Source organism: Nomascus leucogenys, chromosome 23 (assembly GCF_006542625.1).
Source record: "Nomascus leucogenys isolate Asia chromosome 23, Asia_NLE_v1, whole genome shotgun sequence".
Classification (NCBI taxonomy): domain Eukaryota; kingdom Metazoa; phylum Chordata; class Mammalia; order Primates; family Hylobatidae; genus Nomascus; species Nomascus leucogenys.
In genome coordinates, this window is record NC_044403.1 from 19,375,651 (window position 1) to 19,394,710 (window position 19,060).

A 19,060-nucleotide genomic window follows, 5' to 3' on the forward strand; every position below is an offset into this window, starting at 1 on the left:
ATGGTGATGTATAAGCAAAAAAAAGGTAGATAAAGTTAAAAAAAAAAAAAAAGTACCTGAAGAAAATGAGAAAGAAAAATAAAAGTGTAAGAACAAAAACAGTAGGGAAATAACAGGTATAGAGATAAAGGAAAAAGGAGGAAGAATTAAGAAACATGTAAGGAAAGATTACATTTGCAACCAAGCATACTTAGATTGGCAGAACTATAAACATATTAACAAGATTACCATCAAGAAAGAAAATTCACAACAATGGGAGAAAATATTTGCAAATCATATGCCTGATAAGACTTTTATCTCGAATCTAGACTTTCATATCTAGAATACAGAATATATATTTATATAGAATACAGACTTTTATATCTAGAATATCTAAGAAGTGCTATAATTCAATAATAAATCAAATAACCCAACTTAAAAATGGTCAAAGGACTTGAACAGACATTTCCAGAAAGAGACCCCTAAGCCAAAAGTCCATAAGCAATAAACATCATTAGACATCAGTGAAACGCAAGTCAAATCCACAATGAAATAACACTGCCTACACAACAGGACGGCTACAATCATCGAGAATAATGAGTGTTGGCAAGGATGTGAAAAAACTGGAACTTTCATACAATGATAGTGGGATTGCAAATAGGTGCAGCTACTTTGGAAAACAGGCAATTCCACGATATGTGAAATACAGAGTTGTCATATGACCCAGCAATTCCATTCCATTCATTTCCCAAGAGAAATGAAAACATGTCCACACAAAAACTTGTATACAAATGCTCTATAGAGGCACTACTCATAATGGCACAAAACTAGAAGCAACCTAAATGTTCCATGACTGATGAATGGATAAATAAAATGTGCCATACCCCTACAACAGAATATCATTCAATCACAAAGGGGAATGAAGTACTGAACATGCTACTACATGCATAAACCTTAAAAATATGCTGAGTGAGAGAAGCCAGTCACAAAAGGCCACATACTGAATGATTCAATTTATATGAAATGTCCAGAGTCGGCAAATCTAGAGACAGAAAGTAAATGAGTGACTACTTAGGGTTGGAAGATTCTGGAGAAAATGAGGAGTGGCTGCTAAAGGGTACAGGATTTCTTTACGGGGTTATGAAAATGTTCTAACATTGATTATGGTGATGATTATACAGCTCTGTGAATATACTAAAAATCACTGAATTGTACTTTAAGTGGGTGAATAGTAGATATGTGGTTTTCTCTCAGTAATGCCACTACAAAAAAATTTAAAAATAAATACAAAGGTTGTGTGTGTGTGTGTGTGTGTGTGTGTATTCTTCTCTTTTTTTGGTAAGTTGTGCTAGAGTTTTATCAATTCTATTCACTTATTAAAGTATGAACATTTACTTGGCTGATATTTCTTAGTTTTATATCTGCTTTCTTGTTTTAATTATTTACTCTAATATTTATTATCTTTTCACTTACTTTTTCTTGGAAAGAGCTTAACATGTCAACCTTTTCCTTGAGATTCAAGCTTAAGTGTTATTTTCAATCTTTCTTCTTTTGTAATGTGTGCATATAAAGCTATAAATTTCCCTCTAAGAGCTGCTTTAGTTGCATCTCACACTTTAATGTGTCATTTACATTATTCTGTTAAAATATTTTCTAATTTCCATCATGATTTCTTCTTTCATCTATGAGTTATTTAGAAGTAGGTTTCTTAAAAAGGTAATGAATTCTGACCAAGTGAAGCTCACTTAGAAAAATACAAGGCTGATTTCACATTCAAAAATCAAGCAGTGTTGACCATGAACAAGCCATGATGCACTCTGACTTTATTTCATGCCCAGCAGAGTGTACAATTATGAGTTTTGCCTAAACTGAATGTCTGGTACCAGGTTGTTACTGACTGAATTGTGCAGCATCCCACACCCCACATCCCCAGAAAGATATTAGTCTTAAGCCCCAGTACCTCAGAATGTGACCTTATTTGGATAGGGCCTTTACAGTGGTAATCAAGGTAATATAAAGGTACTAAAGTGAGCCCTAATCCAATACAATTGGTGTCCTTATAAAAAGGGGAAAATATGGACACAGACAGACATGCACACTGGGAGAATGCCATGTGACAATTGAAGTTATGGTACCACAAGCCAAGCAACTACCAGAAGCTAGGAGAGAGGCCTGGAACAGATCCTTCCTCAGCACCTTCAGAGGGAGAATGGCAATGACAACATCGTGATTTCAAATGTGTTGACTCCGAACTCTGAGACAATAAACTTCTGTTAAGCAAAAAAGAAAACCACAAAACAAATCACGCTATTTAATTCATCACATAAACAGAACAGAGGGACAAAATGAACAAAGGATTACCTCAACAAATACAGAATATTCATTTGACAAAATTCAAGACTGATGCATAATTACAACTCGCCAGAAACTAAGAATACAAGGAAACTTACTCAAATCTGATAAAGGTTATCTACCAAGAAAACCAGAGATATCATGTCTGACATTGAAATACGATCAGAAGAAAACAAGGATGTTTCCTGTAACCATTTCCACGTTAACATCTGGCCAGTGCAATAAAGGCAAACAAAAGAGCACAAGGATGTAGTTCTGAAGAAAAACAACGTCATCAATCAATAGTAGAATAAAACAAAATTTCTTTAAGGACTAAGATGTACAGGAGGCAGGAATACTGTTTTCACATTGGATAGTCACTTACCATTACCATCACCAGTAGGAATGATATGGTAGAATATTGCTTTGGCCTGAGAAAGAAAGAAAAGCAGCCCCTGATGCCTGGAAACTTAACTGATACTCACAGTTAGGGCTCAATGTTGTTAATGGATCTGATGCTTACAGTTAAGCCATGCTGTTCTCTGGTTGGACATAAAACCAACTCAGAGAACATTCAAGTCAGACAAGGTCACTGTGCAACCCACCAAACATCCCCCCTCACTAAATGAGTGATGGCTACTTCCTTATCTTTTTTTTTTTTTTTTTTTTTTTTTTTGAGATGGAGTCTCACTCCGTCGCCCAGACTGGAGTGCAGTGGCGTGATCTCGGCTCACTGCAAGCTCCGCCTCCTGGGTTCGCGCCATTCTCCTACCTCAGCCTTCCGAGTAGCTGGGACCACAGGCGCTCTCCACCACGCCCAGCTAATTTTTTGTAGAGATGAGGTTTTACCATGTTAGCCAAGATGGTCTTGATCTTCTGACCTCATGATCCACCTGCCTCGGCCTCCCAAAGTGCTGGGATTACAGGTGTGAGCCACCACACGCAGCCAACTTCTTTATCAATTACAGCTTTATCTTGTAATAGTCTGCCCTCCCTATATAGATAAAATTTATTGAGATACCCAAGTATAGAAGTGCCCCCACTTTCTGATGTCACCCAATCCACGATAAGGATCTACTTCCTTAATCTCTCCCCAAAATAACCCAACCTATACTATACTCAAATCCTATACTAGGTTTTTTCTAACATCCTCTTACTGATTGGTGTGCCTTACAGTTTCCCCATAGTGAATATTATTTCCTCCCTGCAACAAATAGTAAACCTAACTTGTTCAATTACAAAGGTGTTCCTGCTGGTCTTTGGCTGAAGGGCATAAAATAATAAGCCTAGCCTATTTGCTGGAGGCCAATTCAGCTTGAGATTCTACCACTTTGTCAGAGAATTTCCAGACTGTGATACATTCTGTATTCATTCTCTCACTTTAAGCCAATTACTTAGAACATATTTCTTATTCTAGCCATTTTATTTAAATTATATAACTAAATAAACTATTTAGAAAAATTACTCTTCATTTAAACAGAAACTTTAATACAAAATTATAATAGACACTATGTTAAGGGTTTTTAATTACAGACTAAAATTTCACACCTTCAAGGTTTTTCCCTTCCCATCATTACAAAGTTTTGCTAACTGCAAAATTTTCTGCAAAAAGATAAGATACAATGCACTGTATTTTGCTGTCACATTTCCTTACTAATTCCAAAACTACAAAATAATTAAATGTATAATATAAGTAGTATAGTTACCCTTTAAGTATTTCAAAATACTGAAAGGCCATTCTTTTGAACTTTAGCCTCATAATATCCACCATTTCTCAGATATTATATGGATAGCTGGTAGTTATTACCAATTGCATTAAAAGTAAGTATTCCTTTTAAAAAATTCACAACTTTCAATAACCCAATTAAGAACATGAACTCTTACATTAAAAGTAAGCATTCCTTTAAAAAAATTCGTAACTTTTAATAACCCAATTAAGAACATGAACTCTGTAGACTGTAGACAGATTAATAGATTTGAATTCCAACTCTCCCAGAAAACCTACTATGTGAGACTGGGCAAATTACCTAACATCAATTTCCTAGTTTTGGCTACCTTAAAAAGGGACTAATACCAACACCTGTCACAAAGGTTGCCATGAGAACTAAATGAGATTCTATACATTAAGCACTTGGAATGTAGTAAGAACTCAATAAATGTTATAACCATCACCATCTATATACTCAGGATAACGTTTTTAGGAATAAACTAAATATTCAGAATAATGTTTTTAGGAATAAACTAAAGAGTCTGAGACAAATTCCTCTTTGGTATTTTATATATAAATTGGAAAATCCAACATGTAAACCTCACCTCACAGTTAATATTAAATTGCCACCACCAAATAATATTTAATAAAAATATATAAGTTAAGAAAAGTTGGTTTTATCAATAAAATTGTCATGAACTTCAGTAATAATAAAGCACTCTAAAAAGAATTATAGAATAACTACCATCCATACCCACAAGGGAGCACACTACAGCCATTTACCAGATCTTATGGGTTCTAAATATAATAAAAAACAGACAAAGCAATAAGGAAGTAACACGAACAATTAGTTCAAACTAGTTCAGCCATATCTCTACAAACCAATCAGCAGTCTGCTTTTAGAAATGTATTTTGCATTAGCAAAGCATATTTGAGAAAGATACACATTAGAGAAGGGTGTGTTACCTGCAAACAAGTTTCCAGGGCTGTAATACCAGTGCAAAACACTTCCAAGGATCATTTTGGTACTGTCATCTAGAACTAAGATGCCATTCATAAAACTATTCTATAAAATAAATGTTAATATTTTAGGTGGCAACTCAAATCAGAAAGCTTTCACATGACTGTAATTTATTTTCACAGAAAAAAGCATTGGTACTTTACGGCAGAAGAAGTCTGCCATGTCTAAAAGTAACTGCAAAACATGATGAACTAGTTTCTCCTGAAAGTATTTTTTTCATGAGGAAGACAGTCAAAATAATGTTTTTTAAGTCTCTGTATATTCAAGAACTCTGGGAAAATAATATCACTAATAAAACCTTTTTCTACAGGAATTTATATTTAAATAACCAGAGAAGGGTATGTTACCTGCAAATAAGTCTCTCTGACTTGGAAATTTTTTTTTCAAATTTTTGGTAAATTATTTTTAAAATATTTTTAAGGAAAGCCCAACGAGCTTCTTCTTTAAATGAAAACATTACTCTCTTCTCTGCTTCATCCCCCTCCACCCACTTCTTTCTAGCAAGAGATCATAGCAATGAAACAACAAAGGGAAGCTGTTATGTCTTAGCCTACAATCTGCCTGCTCAAAAAGCTCAAGAATTTAAATGGCTGTTCAAGAGCTGCTCACAAACTCAACCAATCAGCAGCCAGCATTCTGATTCTTGCCCAGCAACAGGAGACAGACAATAAGGTCAGAAAAACATAGTTAAACAAAAGCTGTATCTGCAATACTTAAGTGTGGTTCTTTGTTTGAAATAAGTAATCTAGAACAGTTTACATAAAATCCACGTAACATGCATTAAATATACCACACACATAAATGAATAAGATTTACATCTTTTATGCTATTTGCTTTAATAAATATCCATAAACACTTCAAGAAATATACATTAATATCAATTAATTTCCTACCTGAGGAATAAGTCAAATATGGACAATATACATAAGAACATATTTTTCTATACAATGCAACATTCAAATGTAAATTTCTTTTTTAAAATTCCATAGACCATATATATAATATATATAAATCCAGCAAAACCTTAAATCCAGACAAGTAAAAAAAAAAATTTTCATACCCATCTACCACTATTGTTACAGATTTCCGATTCCAAAAATTAATAGTATTCTGGACCCAAAGGATTACTAGGGATAGTATTATGAAGTGTTGTGCTGTCTACTGCACTGAACTGACTTAGTTTAATTCATCTAATGAAATCTAAATGTCTGATTCTGGACAACCTATATTAAGTGGTATAAGTACAATTACTACATCCTTTTCTCCTTAACTGCCTTTCGCAGCAAGTTACAAAAGGTCATATGAGATGTCCTTTCAAAGCTTTATTATAAAACAAATGTGTGGATTAAAGTAAATACTCATGAAAATTAAAGACATTTTTATTATATTACACCATTCCATAGTTCTTTAAACATAGGATTATAAAATAAAAATGGAAAATTTATCAGAATTTTTTTTCTCAAATTCACTACTTATTAGGTGTTCTTAATAACCAAGTTTTAAAAATAAACCTCATTTCCCCCCTTCCTTACAGAAGAACCTTGTAATTTTTCAAACATACCCAAGAGGGAGCTTGCTGCAGCCATACTCTTAGTTTATATAATCTCCCCACAGGAAAAATATATCAACAGCTGCTTCAATGTTTCAGTCCTGTGAGAGAACTGAAATTCACTGTCTGATTGGCTCAAAGCCGAAACAATCTAAAACCAATCAGACATCAGTGTCACAAACCTTGCCCAGCAACAAGGGAAGCAGATGAGGGCAAGTGCTCTATTAAGAATGCAAAGGATGTGAAAATCAAGGTGAACAATGAAATGGAAACATTAGGAATATAACTCTAGATGCTCTGTTCGAAAACCAGGTCTATGGTAGAGTTTCTTTGATTAAATAAACTAGGGTCTGTACTGCTTTCCAAGAACAGACTTAACTAAGTACCACGATTGTTGGGTCAAAAAGCATATACAACACATAGACAAAACAAATGCTGTATTAATTCAAAGTAATGAATATCTGATGAAGTATACTTTAAAATAAAACTAAAGCAAAAGCTTAGAAAGCATCAAGCAAAACCTTTTAAGTGGACATGGCATTTCTATCTTTGACAAAGGCATTCCAATTATATTCATGCTGTTGCCTGACAGTACAACATTTTTCTGAATGAAAATTTCATTCATTTTTCTACTGAAAATAATTTTAATTCAAGTTTATTTTCATTAAATGCCTGAATTAAATATTAAATAATCACTTTATGCTGATAATTTCTAACCTCTTTAGAAATGAAACTCTGCTATTAGATTCTTTAAGAATCCCATTCTCAGTTGAAAACTGTTATGATTTTATTTTATACTTCTAAATTTTGCTTGAGAATTTGCAATACTCTTAAAAATAAAATGATAAAGAATAGTGGGTTGCACAACAGATGCTAATAATCTGCTTTACTGCTTACTGTCCATTAAATAGACTAGTGAATCTGTTCACTCACTTTGATACTTATCTGCTCAAATTTAGTATAAAGATTTTGAAATTTTTATTTTAAATACCATGTCCATCAGTATTTGTGGGAGACGGATCTCAGGACTCCCTACAGATAACAAAATCTGACAATGTTCAAGTCCCTTATATAAAGTAGTGTAGTATTTGCATATAACCTATGCACATATTGTTGTATACTTTAAATCATCTTTAAATTACTTATAATACCCAGTATAACATAAAGGCTATGTAAACAGATGTTACACTGTTGCATTGTTAGCTACGGTTCTCTCAACTGGTATAAAATAACTGTCACTAGCTATCCTGCCATCTTAAAAAAAAAAAAAAACAGTAAGTGGTGAAATCCGTTTGTCAAATACTCATAAACTCAGTTGAGTAAGTTATCGAGTGATCATAACATTTGACACTTTCACAAATTAACCCCTCTGCCTGTCACCAACCAAAATGTGGAATGCAATATCCCCAAACTAAATTGTAAAAAATAACCAACCACAAAGGAAATAGGGAGTTTGCTTTACCAACAATTCCCTAGACAAGGTTACCAACAATTCCCTAGACAAGGCAGGAGTAAATCATGTCCTTAAAATTTTGGTTACATCAAAGCCAGAATTGTCACTACAATCTAATTTCTTGTTGCATTCAATGCTATGTTTTCAGAAATTTTGGAATGGTCCACATGATAAAAACATAAGATACCTTAAAATTACTTCTCCAAGTCAATTTTTGGGATCATTGTGTTACATGGGCAAAATAAAATTAAATGACCTGATCCAACAAATGCCATTTTAGAATACATAGAGCAAATTACACCCCCTTAGAAAATTGGCCAATTTTCCATCAAGGCCCTACTCACTAGCTTGCCAAACTCTACTATCCCTATGCAGATAAGGAGTGAAGTTATAGAAGGTCTTGTATTTATCTCCACAGGAATTTAAGAAATCATTTGTCCAGAGCTGAGAGCAGTGGCACATACTTGTAATCTCAGCTACCTGGGAGGCTGAGGCAGTGGACTGCTTGGGCCTAAAGGGTAGAGACCAACCTGGGCAACACAGCAAGACCAGGTCTCATTAAAAAAATAAATAAATAACCAGCAGTAGAAATCATTTGTCCAAACATATTTTTCACATTTTGTTTGGGTGAAGTAAAACACCCAGAATGAGGTATGAGGAGCTGAAAGATGTAAATCCTTCAAATGCCAGGAAATAACTCTTACTTTTCTTATTAACCCAACCTAAAGAGAAAAGCTAGACAGCTAACTTTCTGTGTTAGTCACCTTTTACTAGATGATAATGCAGCAACAACAACAATAAAATTTCACTGGCCAATAACTGTATACTTTTTCATTCTAGGACACCAGGCTGAAGGAACAGCGCCCCTCACCCCATCTAGGCCTTGTGGCAGAGGTAAAAGACCAAGATGACAGAGATATACAGTATACAATAGCTTTTAGCAGGGGTGTCCAAACTTTTGGCTTCTCTGGGCCACAATGAAAGAATTGTCTTGAGTCACACATAAAATATACTAACGATAGCAGATGAGCTGAAAAAAAAGATTTCATAATGTTTTAAGAAAGTTTACGAATTTGTGTTGGGCTACATTCAAAACAGCCCTGGGTTGTATGCAGCCTGTGGGCCCTGGGCAGGACAGGCTTATTTTAAAGCTTTTGCTTAGACATGGTGTACATTACTTTCATTCACATTCCATTGGCTAAAACCAAATTAGTCATTAAGGGCATGGGAAGTAAAAATCTCCCAAGGGGAAACACCTCATGTCACATGGCAAAAGGTAAGGACATATAATCCTCTTGCTGTAAAGAAGTATAATTATAAAATATCATGCAAACTATCACACTTTAAAATACACATATTCTAAAAAGCTTGGCATAACAAAAAGACTTCTGAACTAACAAAACTAGGTTCTATTCCATGTTCTAACATTAGTATACAACCACCATAGAATAAATCAATTTAACTCTCTGGAGTTCAGTTTCCTCAACTGTAAAACTGAAGAGGTTAGGGTAGATGCTTGCTAAGTTCCATTCTAGCTCAAGTTTTAGCTATACTGACACATACAATTTTTCATTATGAAAGAAAAATAAAGTGCCCTGTACAACACAACAGCTTACTCCTCCTTCTCCATCCTTGACTCCTAAATGCAAAGATAAGCATAATCTTGAATTTGATGTTTATTATTCCCAACCATGCCTTATAAATTCTGCCTTTTATTAACACCTTGAAAAAAACTCCTTTTATTACACACCTTGAAAGGAGAAAAAGAAACTGATGCTTATCGAGGAACAATATATGTCAGACACTATAACAAAACATATCCTTTTCTCATTAGTTTATGTGATAATTTATATAATTTCAACTTTACATATCATGGGAATTAATAAATCAATAATTATACTACTATCAATAATCACACAGATAGTAATTTTAACTTGGTAAGGTAAAGCAGACACCCAATTCAGTACCAAGTTGTTTTCTTCAGCACAGGAACCCATCTTATGCATTTCATCATTTAAGTTTTGGTACCATTTTAATAGAATGTTCAGCAATTGTCTTCTTTATCTCTTTGAAAATGGAGATGCCATTTAAGATCACTGGTAAAACCTATCTACTCAGTAAATGAGACCTGAGTAGACTCTCTCCCCAATTTCACCAGCCTGCTGACTGCTTCACATATTAGCTACAAGAGTATTACCGGCAGCTTTCTAAGTATTAAATTATCTCATCTTTAATTTAACATAGCAATTAAGAGCAGAATTCACTCAACCAACTAAGAATAGAAGAGGATTTCCTCAACCTGATAAAGGGCACCAAGGAAAAACCCACAGCTGTCATACTTAATGGTCAAAGACTGAAATCTTTCACCCTAAGATCAGAACAAGAAAAGATATCTGCCCTCACCATTTCTAGTCAGCATTGAACTAGAAGTTCTAGCCAGGAGAATTAGGCAAGAAAATGAAATAAAAGTTAAACAACTTTTTGTTTGTTTGTTTTTTGAGACATGGTCTCTGTCACCCAGGCTGGGGTGCACTGGCACAATCTCAGATCACTGTAGCCTCCACCTCCCGGGTTCAAGTGATTCTCAGGCCTCAGCCTCCTTAGTAGCTAGAATTACAGGCGTGAACCACCAAGCCTGGCTAATTTTTGTATTTTTAGTAGGGATGGGGTTTCACCATGTTGGCCAGGCTGGTCTCAAACTGCCAAGCTCAGGTGATCCACCTGCCTCGGCCACCCAAAGTGCTGAGATTACAGGCATGAGCCACCACACCCAGCCAAAAGTCATACAACTTGAAAAAAAAAGAAAGAACTATTTTTATTTACAGATAATAAAATCTTGTATACAGAAAATAGTAAGAAATCAACTAAAAATTTATTAGAATAAGAGTTCAACAAAGTTCACTATAATAAGATTAACATATAAAAATCTATTGCATTTCTCTACCCTTGAAACAAATGATCCAAAAATAAAACAATCTCATTTAGAGTAATATCAAAAATTAATTTTGCCAAAGAAGTACAAAACTTAATATTCCGAAAACTATAAAATACTATTGAATAAATTAAAGACATAAATAAATAAAAGACGTTCCATACTCGTGAATCAAAAGACCCGAATCCTTAAGATGTCAACACTCTTCAAATTAAGCTACAGGTTCAAAACAATCTCTATCAAAATCCTAGCTATTTTCTTTGCAGACGCTGATAAGCTGATCCTAAAATTAATATGAAAATGTAAGGGTCCCAGAACAACCAAAACAATCTTGAAGAAGAAAAACAAACTTGGAGAACTCATACTTTGCATTTTCAAAAGTTATTACAAAGCTACAGTAACCTAGACAGTGTGACACTACTAGTAAAATGACAGGTGTATCCTTAGGATATATTTTGGAATGGAAATAAACCCTCAATTTTACAGTAAATTGTCTCAGAAAAGAGTTACAAGACCATTCAATGGGGGAAGAATAGTATTTTAAACAAAGAGTGTTGGAAAAACTGGATAGCCACATGCAAAAGAATGAAGTTGGACTCCTATTTCTTGCCTTATATAAAAATTAACTCCTATAAATGAAAGACCTAAATTTAAGAGCTATAACTAAATCTTAAAAGGAAACACAGACATAAATCTTCATAAATTTGGAACAGGCAATGGTTTCTTAGATAGGATCCAAAGAGAAGAAGCAACAAAAGAAGAAGGAAAAAAAAAAAAACAGTTTAACTGAACTTCATCAAAATTACAACGGTTCGTGCTGCAAAGGAAACCACTAAGAAAGTGAAAACACAATTCACACAATGGACGAAAATACTTGCAAACCATATACCCAATACGAGACTTGTATCTTGAGTATATAAAAACTGTTACAATTCAATAATAAAACACCAAATAACTCCATTTTAAAATGAGCAAAGGACTTAAAGGCATTTCCACAAAAAGCTTTTTTTTTTCTTTTTCTGTTTTTTTTTTAATTATTATTATACTTTAAGTTCTGAGGTACATGTACAGAACGTGCAGTTTTGTTACATAGGTATACACATGCCATGGTGGTTTGCTGCACCCATCAACCCATCACCTACATTAGGTTTTTCTCCTAATGCTATGGCTTTTATAAGCCAATAGTTCACAGGCAGTAAACGTCATCAGTCATCAGCGAAATGCAAGTCAAAACCACAACAAGATAACATCTCACACACACCAGGACAGCTATAATCAACAAGAATAACAAGTATTGGCAAGGATATGGATAAATTGGAACCTTCATACAATGCTGGTGGGATTGCAAAAAGGTGCAGCTGCTTTGGAAAACAGGCAGTTCCACAATATGTGAAATACAGAGTTGCCATACGATCCAGCAATTCCATTCCTAGGTATATACCCAAGAGAAATGAAAACATACGTCCACACAAAAACTTGTACACAAATGCTTTATAGAAGCACTACGCATAATGGCCCAAAACTGGAAACAACCTAAATGCCCTGTGACTAATGAATGGATAAATAAAATGTGGTATATCCATACAATAGAATATCATTCAGCCATAAAGGGAATGAAGTACTGTACCTGCTACTACATGCATAAACTTTGAAAACATGCTGAGTGAGAGAAGCCAGTCAGAAAAGACCACATACTGAATGATTCCATTTACGGTATTCCCCCCTTATCCACAGAAGATACATTCCCAAACACCCAGTGAATGCCTGAAACTGGATAGTACTGAACCTTATATATACTATGTTTTTTCCTATACATACATACTAACATTTAACTTATAAATTAAGAACAGTAAGGGATTGACAATAAAATAGAACAATTATAACAATATACTGTTCGTTTCACAGAAGTATAAGATAGTTCTTACTATAGATCTTAGCAACCTCAGCATATGACTCTTTTTCTTTCCTTTATTAAGTCAACTTTACCTTTTCACTTAAAGGAAGCACTTTACAGCTTGTCTTTGGCATATCCAAATTGCCAGCATCCCTACTCTTGCACGTTGCAGCTGTTATTAAGTAAATTAAGGGTGACTTTAAGACAAACATTGTGATACCAGCACAGATCTAATAACCCAGACATCTCCTAAATGACTAATGGGTGGGTAGCATCTACAGTGTAGATACGCTGGACATACTGGACAAAGGGATGGTTCATATCCTAGGTAGGACAGAAGAGAATGGCACGAGATTTCATCACACTACTTAGAACAGTGCCAAATTTAAAACTTATGAATTATTTATTTCTGAAATTCTTCCACTTAATATTACCCACAGTTGACTACAGAGAGCTAAAACCACAGAAAACAAAACTGTGGAGAAGGGGGGACTACTGTATATGAAACGTCCAGAATAGGCAAATCTATACAGACAGAAAGTGGCTTACCAATTGCCTAGGGTTGGAGGGCTTGGGAGGAAATAAGGGTTGGCTGCTAAAAGGTGCAGGATTTCTTTATAGGGTAATAAAAATGTTGAAACATTGATTGTGGTGATTACACGACTCTGTGAATATGCTGAAAACCACTGAATTATACACTTAAACAGGTGAATTGTATGACATGTGAATTGTATCTCGATAAACTAGATATTTTAAAAAAATAGCAGAACTTCAGTTGAGTGTTTTTCATTTATTTTTAACCTAAACCCCTTTACTGGGTCACACTTCCAACATGGACAGAACAACTATACCAAGAGAATTGAGTGTTGGTTTATACTCTAGAGCGTTCACATTTTTAAGCCAACAAGTGTATCTGTGATTATACTGGTGGTGAAAGGCAGTATGTGTAAAATGGCAACAGCCTTGTTCTCTTATGTCCTCATCTTGGATCAGCTCATTACTCTTTTTCCCTGTCCTAAATGGTACATAATTCTACAGTATGCTCATCTCGCACGATTGCAGTAATGGGCATAAAATACCCACACAAGATATTTAAAAACAAAAAACAAAAGACAAAGCAGTACTAAGCATGACACAGGTGACCCCTCCAGGAGCAAATATTAATAAAGTCTTCTGCACATGGAAAATTCAATTAACTATCTTTTACCAGAAAGACTAGAAAGTCTTAAGTGAAACAGAAACATTCTTTTATTATAAAATGGTACTATAACAAAAGGCCTTATATGTAATTAATGATGATAAAGTTTTTAAATGAGGTATACTTCTTGAACTTTCTGATGTTATTACATATGGCTTTGTCACACTTTATCAATATTGTTTTTATTCATATGGCGTGTTCTGCCACCATTCTCTGTACTTGCCAATGCTCTGAAGGTATCCTTTTAGAAATTTTTATTATAAATGGACTCTAATACTACATTTATGTATTGTTTAATGGAACACTTTGACATTTTTTATCGAGTAGTATAAAATTACTACTTCTTTCAAATTTTAATCTCTGTCAAATCCCAGGAAAAATTAATACATTTTAAGTGTCCAAAGCTTTGATATTAGAAAACATCTTAAATATGCTGATATCATGATGATGTGCTTCTGAGATCATTTTACAAAAGAACAAAAAAATGAAGTATTCTAGTATATTAGTGAACTACGTAGTGTTGAGAACATAGAATACAATTAAGTATTGGCTAAAAGAATGATGCGCTATATACACATAACTGACATCTAAAATAATTCCTACATGAAAAAAACTATTCTTTTAGAAAGCAAAGGCAATAATCTAGAACATTTTAACAGACTTGTAAACTAGCATGCTGGCATGTTTACATACAAAAAGTAATAAAATATACCCACTTATAAGTTGCCTAATAGAGGCAAAACAGAGCAGCATTAAAATTAATCAAATACACAAGAGAGGCATTTTTCAGCCTTCTATAAAGCTTGCTTAGTTTGATTTCCCATTTCAAAAATAAAATGCCCCTTTAAAAGAAATCTATCTTTGCTTCTTACTACATATTGATGAAAACCCTCTTTAAAATAAAAAGCATACCCCAAAGGGAGCCCCCTGCAGCCATCTTATCAGTTCTTTCACAGCAACAGAAACTGAAATACGATTTGCATAGTCACTGTGGTTGGCTAATAAAAGCAGCACCATGTAACCAATCAGGAAGATAGAAATTAGACAGCCATAAGAGAAGAAATTTTAAATCTGCCTGGCAACAGCCTAAAAATAGAAACAATATGCTAGGAGGAATCTTAGAATAGATGCGAATATAAAAGCAAAACTTCCAGCAAAAACACTCTATTTTCTTGGAAAAAAAAATGTGTCTTGCATTTCATCACCTAAAATATTAACTTGACATCTTTACTTATTAGGTGCCAATTAAAGAAATGAATGTAAAGCTAAATAAATGGGCCACTTTCAAGAAACATGCCATTGTCCATATATTTGTGTGTGTGTGTGTGTGTGTGTGTGCACATCAATACCTATATATTTAAGTGTTTTCTATTTACAGGAGAATCATAAAACACTTGAATCACAGTCCTAATACATTAAAGGTTCTCTAAAATCTCAAATTCTAAACAGTACTGCATTTTTCCTGGCACTTTTTTTCTGCAATTTTATGAGTCAATCAGATTTGTTGGTTAAAAAAACTGTTTAATATGTATTAAAAATACAAAGCTTAAATAACTTACCAAAGCAGACTTCAAAATAACGTACGAAGTATGCCTTATACTTTTTTTAACACAAACTTCTTTCCACAAACAGTAGTGTCTTATACACAGTAGGCATTCAATAATTATTTTCTCAATTAAGTTAAAATAATTTCTACCAGTTAGAAAAACAAATTATCTTATGATTGTGTCAAGTAAAAGTTAACCATGCACATAAATAATCTGTACAACACCGCTATTTTTGATTTTTCAATTTTGCCTAAAGTGGAGTAATGTTAAAGTTGACAATACTTGAAATTTCTTACTCCTTTACCCAGATAACAGAATGCATTTCATCATTCTACCTTTCCAACCTAATAATGCTTAATAGGCATGTCTCTCTGTAAAGTACAAATTTATTATGGAGTGGATTTTAATTCCTAAAGATGGCAAACAATGTATAGTCTAATATAACATCATGAAGAGGATTACGGATCAGTAGGAAACAACCAAACCAAACCAAACCAAAAAATAGATAAATAAATAGGAAAGAGAAAACAAAAAGAAAAAAAAACCTTTTAATTTCAAGAATTTAAATTACAGTTGCTGAAATGAATGGCTGGTTTGACAGCCAAGTCATGTTAAAACCAATGCTATTTATTAGTGTACTTGTTCTATGCATTTCTTATATCAAACCATCCAGTAGTGTGTTTTGATGAAGTGACAAATTAATTTTAAAATGATTTCTTTGGTCACTACTTGTTATCCAAAATGCAAAATGAATTCATATATTTGACACTACGAAAGCCTAAACACTTAATATAAAAATTATGGCCGGGCGCAGTGGCTCATGCTTGTAATCCCAGCACTTTGGGAGGCCGAGGCGGGCGGATCACGAGGTCAGGAGATCGAGACCACGGTGAAACCCCGTCTCTACTAAAAAATACAAAAAATTAGCCGGGCGTGGTGGCGGGCGCCTGTAGTCCCAGCTACACGGAGAGGCTGAGGCAGGAGAATGGCGTGAACCCGGGAGGCGGAGCTTGCAGTGAGCCGACATTGTGCCACTGCACTCCAGCCTGGGCGACAGAGCAAGACTCCGTCTCAAATAAATAAATAAATAAATAAATATTTAAAAAATTATATGTAGAGGACTTATTTTAGTCATGAAATAAAGATTAGAAACAATGCCTTTAAAACATACAGGAACATAGAACCATTTTAAGTAACAAAGGCTCCACTGGAGGAAGGGTAAAAATTATACGAGTAATCCACCGACTGAGGCTCTTTTTAACCGAATATTTAACAGTGGTTAGATTTTAAAATGAAATTTAACCAAGCTTTTAAAAACACTGTCCGGATATGGTGGCTCACGCCTGTAATCCTAGCACTTTGGGAGGCTGAGGTGGGTGGATCACAATGTCAGGAGTTCAAGACCAGCCTGGCCAAGATGGTAAAACCCTGTCTCTACTAAAAATACAAAAAGTCAGCCGGGCGTGGTGGCAGTGAGCTGAGATCACGCCATTGCACTACAGTCTGGGCGAAAGAGTGAGACTCCATCTCATAAAAACAACAACAACAACAAAAAAAAAACCCATAAAAACTGTTATTTTAAACACTGGTCTACATGAAAAGTAGCTTAGCTTATTTTACTTTTTTTTTAAATGTTACATTCATATGCAACAGATATCCAAAATTTAACCACAATTATATATATATCTAAAATATCTTAAAATAGTTCTTCTTAACTTATACTATTATCCTCATTGCAAGGAAAGCAATATTAATAAACCTATGAGTCACAATTAGTGAAAGAGTATATCACAAACATATCAGATTTTGTTAATAAAGCACTACAGGCCAGGCGTGGTGGCTCTCGCCTGTAATCCCAGCACTTTGCAAGGCTAAGGCAGGTGGATCACATGGGGTTGGGTGTTCGACACCAGCCTGGCCAACATGGCGAAACCCCGACTCTACTAAAAATACAGCAATCAGCCAGGCGTGGCGGCAGACATCTGTAGTCCCAGCTACTCAGAAGGCTGAGGCAGGAGAATCACTTGAACCCAGGAGGCTGAGGTTGCAGTGAGCTGACATCACACCACTGCACTCCACCTGGGCAACAAAGCGAGACTCCATCTCAAAAAATAAAAAAATAAAGCACTACAAGTGAGAACATTTAATAATCCCATATATCAAATATCACTTTAAACATGTCTTGGAATTTTATATTTTATTAAATTAGTTTTAATGCTTTTCAAATAATTTTTGCTTATACTGGCCAGTTTTGTTTCAAGAAAAGCAAGAAGGCATGATGCTTGCAAAACATTATTCAAAGCAGTTACACATCACATACCAATCCAAATTTGAGGGAAATTGAATAATCAAGGCACCTTAGAACATTAGTATAGCAACTTAAAAGAGTTCCAGGAACTTCACCCTGGATCTCTATCTTATTCCTCTTCTTTTCCACCTGCCCTACTAAAAACCCACAGGAGTTTTAAGTGGCAGCTGAGATGTCTGGGTGCAGTGGCTCACACCTATAATCCCAGCACTTCAGGAGGCTGAGGTAGGAAGACTGCTTGAGGCCAGAAGTTCAAGATGAGCCTAGACAACATAGTGAGACCCTGTCTCAACAAAAAAAATTTAAAAATTGGCAGGGTGTGGTGGTGCACACCTGTGGTCCTAGCTACTCAGGAGGCTGAGGTGGGAGAATCACTTGAGCCCGGGAGGTCAAGGTCATAGTGAGCCATGATTGTGCCACTGCACTTCAGCCTGGGCCACAGAGTGAGATCCTGTCACCCAAAAAAAAAAAAAAGATGAAAGAAAAAAGACCCTTAATCCTCTTCCATATTATGGAGGAAATTCAAATTCCTCTTTGTACCAACTATTTATCTTCTATAGCAGAGCAATATTGCTGGTAATCACTCTTTGTAGATCTAATTAAAATTATTTTTTATCACAAATTTTCCAGCCAATTCTATTTATAATTCTACATCTTCCTTCAGTTAAACCTTTCAAAGAAACTTACACTTTTGATAGCAACATCTCTACTACTGGGCATACAACAAAGAATGAACCAGCACCTCCAATGGCAGCAAAAGAAAAAATTACATTTCCACTCTAAATTTTTCCTAGCAACAATGCCTAAGAATACAATCTACTTGTTTCTGGCAAATGTCTGCAATCGACTTAGTTTCATAGGATGCGCTGTTAAAAGCTATTAACAAAAGTTTAATATATTTTAAGAAAGCACAGAGTTATCCAAAACCAAGAATTGCCACTTAGTTTCATCTTTTAGAACCTGAAAAAAATCTGTAGAGTTCTGACCAAAAATTCTATACTTTGGAAACTCTCTTAACCTCCTAATCATCATATCAAATAAGCCAATGTTATCCATCCATTCTACAAATATATTGACTGATACCCATGGTCTTCTGCTCTCAACTAAACCTGTTCATATAAGTTGTGTTTGTTACTAAGT

At 34.7% G+C, this 19,060-nt stretch overlaps 1 protein-coding gene across 3 annotated transcripts in view; it reads right to left on the reverse strand.

The window, feature by feature from the left end:
- The window catches only part of ATF7IP (activating transcription factor 7 interacting protein), a 138,900-nt gene that overhangs the window by 80,830 nt on the left and 39,010 nt on the right, over positions 1-19,060 (reverse strand). The window contains exon 1 of one of the 3 annotated variants that reach the window (XM_030805017.1): positions 14,978-15,032. The exons of 1 other annotated variant lie outside the window; for it this stretch is intronic. The gene's annotated coding sequence lies outside the window, so the exon portion shown is untranslated. Of the gene's footprint in view, positions 1-2,132; positions 2,151-14,977; positions 15,033-19,060 lie in introns of those variants that run through there. One more of the 3 variants, XM_030805018.1, reaches the window with a different exon arrangement.